Source organism: Ornithodoros turicata, chromosome 1 (genome assembly GCF_037126465.1).
Source record: "Ornithodoros turicata isolate Travis chromosome 1, ASM3712646v1, whole genome shotgun sequence".
In the NCBI taxonomy this organism is placed as follows: domain Eukaryota; kingdom Metazoa; phylum Arthropoda; class Arachnida; order Ixodida; family Argasidae; genus Ornithodoros; species Ornithodoros turicata.
Genome location: NC_088201.1, coordinates 19,494,071 through 19,499,275, shown reverse-complemented (window position 1 = coordinate 19,499,275; position 5,205 = coordinate 19,494,071).

Here is a 5,205-nt window from a genome sequence, read left to right as displayed (position 1 = left end):
ACCCTGTGTGAAGCAAAAAAAGGACATTGCAGGAGTATGTTGCACAGCACACACATGTTATAGGTGATTGATGTGGGTATATGCGGGCATCATACATATCAGACACAATCACAGGAACTGAACAGTTATGCTGTTATTAGGTTGACATTATGCCATGCAGCATACATATCCTACATTACGTAGGCATAAAGGTATTCAAACGTATCACTTAATACAGCTTTATCACATAGTAGTAATTTTATATTTTCCAGTCATCTAACCTTGAGGGGTTAGATGACAGTATTAAATGTTGAGTAACTGTGCATTTGGTCTTTATATCACAACTTGTACCACAAGCACTCCAACACTGCGCAGGAAGAGGAATACATTTAGCCTGTGTAATGGAGCCTGTCCCACCTCCAAATACACCCTCTGTTGCACCCTCATCACACCCTCCTGACAATGTCTCATAAAAGGGTGTAATTCACCATAGTTACACCCTCGAAAATTTTCAAGCCAAGGTTCTAGGGTGTAAAATAGGTGTAATACATGAGAATCCACCAATTTTACACCTTTAAAGGTGTGAAAATATTTAGAGTGTAGTGCATTTTATGTAATATTGTTTACTTTAGTGTCAACTTGGTTATATTCATTCTTTTGCGAAAAATATTGCAATCATTTTTCATTATTTCATTTATTTCATTTTGTTTACAACTGTAAACCCAGGGTGTGGGGAAAAAAGCAGCATGTTGTGGCTTGACGAGTCCCGTCCCTGGTTGGTTCTGGTCCCCATCCCATTTACCATTGTGATCCGTGTAGAATACTTTCCGTGTAGAACCGAGAATTTTTCTATCATTCATACGCAAGAAGAAACGCGTTATTCAATACACCAGGTGATCATATAATACGTTTCTTCATTTAGTAACCTTTCGTGAAGACTGAAGAAAGTATCTGCAAAAGTACTGAGTACTTTTGCAGTAATTCAGTGTATTCAGTAATTCAGTGCATTTTCTTCAGGGTGTATCTGTAGTTGTTACTTGGATACTTTTGAACCCACTTTCCTGTAGCTGTAACTCAGATATGTAACGTATAAGATGCAAAAACTTGAACGAACATCGCCCAAGCATTGATCTGCATCATGAACGAAGCTTTGGTATGTTGATGAGAACGTGATGTCGGAATGTAATTGGTAGCACATCTGACCGGCAATCAGAGAGGTTTGGGTTCGAGCCACCGGTAGTCGCTGACATATTTCTCATCAACTGCCGTCTTTCAGATTGTGACTCGGAAATTTTTTAACACTAACTTTAACAATCCCGGTTGCAACTAACATGACTATACAAGGTGTTTTTTTTTGTTTTGTTTTTTTATTTACAGATTTCATTTATTTATTTTTTCTTTTCTCTCTTTTTTTAATGCTGTGAGTGAAAGGAGCACCGATGCCATTTTTGCGGGCGAGCTATGCGACCATGCGGACATACCGCGGGAAAACGCACGTAACTATGCTGGAAGGCTAATTATATGAAATTCATTACTAAACGTTTTAATTCGATGTTTTCGGGAAAATCCGAGACAGTAGATTCGGAGTCAATCGTTATTTGAATCCACCCGCGAAACCCGCGTATCTGGCCAACAGGTCAGTGTTTATTCCAGTTATAGCTCGGTCGTTACAAAACACGTGGCCCTCCTACGCGAACGCCCTATCCCTCTTTTGTCGCTCGAGACGTGCGTGGTTTCAGTTTTGGCTCATTTGCATAGCAACAGTTAGCGATTTATATCTCAAAGCACGTGCTGGTTTCAGGATATTTTAAAAAAGGTGGATGATTTAAATAATACCTGGCTCCAACTCTGCTATCTCATATTTCCCTTAAGACGTCTAATTAATAAGTAAATAATTGAATTTTAGGTAATTAGTGGTCCAGTAGTTACATACGGTTTCCAAAAGGATGTCCGCCTGGCCGCATAACTCACCTGCGAAAGCCGCATCTGGGTAGCTCTCATAGTTTTATTGTAAAAATTCTATAAAGAAAAAAAAAACGTCCTGTATGTATAAATGTGTAGTAAACCGATCCATTTGCCCATATAACATAGGGTACAATAGTTGGTACACAAAAAAGAAGAAGAAGAAGAAAGGCCTGAGCAGTAATATTTTTGAAACGTGACGTAGCCACGCATTGCGCATTGTCCCGTCCTCTAGTCTTCACGAGAAAAAGGCCTCAGCACGCTGAAGTAAACTGCCGTAGAGCTACAGAATCCAAAGAGGCGGTCAACGGTCTTCTAAACATGCCATGGCTAGAGCCCGTGCCTGCGATTCTTTTCTTTTCTTCTCTTGCAGAAACTACGGAGCGCTCCGAAGTAATTTTGGTTTCGTTTACGAGATTCGCTGAAGGATACAAAACATACATTGTTTGGTAAAAGCCACAGAGCTACTTCAGAATGCCGCGAACGATGTGGTTGTTACTCAGCTTTCCACTGTGCCACGAGCTGCTTTCCCTTAGCAGCTGTGCGAAATGAAGAAGAACGAAGCGTGATTTTTGTTTCCACAATCTTCCGCACCACCGCAGCATACAGCCACCACACCACAATGGAAGCGAAGATAGCGCGCTCCCATTCTTCTCCACATTGTGTACGTTCCACAACATGCGCGCGCGCGAGGATCCCAAGGGATAGCGTAGCCGTTCAGAGCTTTCCTTATCAGATGCAGCCTCGTATCTCTTCTAAAATGATACTGGAAAGGATGCTATCCAAGGTATGGTCCCGGCGAGACCCAAGCCAAATACACAGCGGTCCATAAGGGAAAGCTGTGCTATAATATTCTCTTATCTGGGCAAAGCCACTTTTCTTGCGTGTACGTCCGTCATCTGGGAGCTTTCGCAGACCGACACACATCCTTCCGCCAACAATAGTCTTCCTCTCGCTTCCTGCTTCTGGACATCCTGCTTTAGTGTTGTTGCTCTCGCAGCATCACCCTATCTTACCTCTCCTTCCATTCGTATTATTCGCCTCTGAAAGACAGTTTCCATTTCTCTGTCTGAGGTGCGCTTGGGCTATTCAGCTTCTGAAGTAGCGAGGGTCAGCGATGAGCAAAGTACCTCAAAATTGTACGAAGTACCAAACCTGGCTATCATTAGTATTTTAAGTACACTACCAAGTACTTTAAAGTATACGAACTCATCAAATATATTGCCAATTTAGTTTGTACCACTTTGCGTTTCACTGTTTGGTAGTTATGTTTTTGAATTTTTAGCGAAACTTCACATATCATTTTTGGCAAGTGCTACGAGGCCCTGCTAGTTAACTGCTTTCTCGTGAATACAAACTGAATCAGATGACATAATTTGCATTTACATGCGCACAGGCAATCAGCTGCACTGTGATCGTACGAAGTAGCAGTGGGAAAATCCCAAGAATAACATGAAAGTACTAGCTCTATAAACTTGTCAACATTTCAAGCCGGTCAACAATGGATTTTCTTCCCCAAGAACGCCCCTTTAAGATACAAAAATTATTCTTTATTTAAATTATTCTTTCCAATTTTTGTCTGGAGTCCAAGAGTACACTTGAGTACTTGACAGGAAAGTACTAGAGAAAAGTACTTTAAGTGTAGTACAAAATACGCACTTTAAAATGTACTTAAAGTAAAGTACGAGTACTCAGAAACGTACTTAAAGTAGTACTTGGGTACTCTTGAAGTCTGCTGGAAAACCCAGGGAAAACCACAGACAGCACAGCCGGTGCTAGTATTTTCAGCGGACTACCCTACACTCTTCAGCATGATCGTGGAGCTACCACCTCCACGGAGCGGATACTGTGTCCGCTCGGCCACCCAGATCGTACGGCTGGTTTTCTTGGTTAATTTTAATCAATGACTTTAAAACGATTGATGTTTTTAATTCAGAACCGATAAACACAACGAGGTGCATAAATTGACCGAATCCGTCACTAACTCTGTTTTTATGGACATCCTTTCAACAGGGTCGTTTTTAAGGAAAACTACTTACTTTTGCACTCGGACAATTTCAAGGATCGCTCTCGCTGTCTTCTGTTTGAGCCTGAGGATAAGATGAACGAGATTAGTCTTGGTGCTTGTTCCCAACGAAATCTACTGCCCTCCTCGCCCCTCGTTAGTGCCTGACCAACAATTCCCTGCTAGTAGTACTACAACTATCTCTCAAGCGAGGAATTCGATAAACTGCTACTCGGGGGGAAAATCTCGATGGAAATAGTGCATCGCGCAGTCTGGTCAGCGAATGCTTGCATTTTCAAATTTAGGCCTCATAGTCTTCGGCCTTTTCGTAACACGTTATATTTTACCTATTCCTTTCAAAATATAAGTCGTCGTTGGCAAAGCGTGTTTTTCCTTTTCACGTCTTTTCACTCTCTCTCTCTTTATCTTTTTTCTTTTCTTTTTCGGGAATAGGCTTTCCGGTTTAGCTGAGTGAGTATGACGGATAAGTGAGGTTGATCGTTCTGACACCTTAGGAAAAAGACGAAAAAGTCTGCTTGGAGACGTGCCATTACTCACAGTTGTTTCCCTTCAACGTTGGCGTTATTTTGTGCCGCGTACGAAACACCAGAGAAAGGGAAGTGACTTTGTTCCCTCCTTTCTTTTGCCTGCAAGAAAGAAAACGAGCAGTGATACATGCACGATGTCCGTGCTAACTATGGACAGAATCTTATAATATAAGAAACTACCTTTTCTTCAATTAATATAAAGGGCCATATATTCTAGGCCAAGTGGGCCGCCTGATGGCCACACTAGCAACCGTTTTGATTAATTTTGACTGGTGAACTTTTTAATTATAAAAATAGAGATCTGGCGTAGTGACAACATCTGTTCTGCTGATGCTGTCAGCGTTCTCACACAAAAAAAAGAAAAAGAAGAATAGGGCGGGAGGGAGGAGTCATGACACTATAATGCGAGGAAACACGGCCCACGAAAACACAGAAGAGTTGGAAATCATCTCTGTCACCCCGCCAGAAACGTTCTCTCTCGCATTTAAGGGCAAGGGAGACAGCGCGTTTCCTGCGGAATATCCAGAAAAACGAGCAGAAAAATTGTGGCAGAAAAAATTGCCAGTATAACAGTACAGCACTAATGTTGGGAAAGTAACACACATACTAAGAGACCAACTGTTCAAGCAAGTGTAGGAATATTTAATGAAAATATCACAAAGGCGCGATTTGGAAGCTTCGACTCTGGATCTCTGTCATCTTCAGGATCTC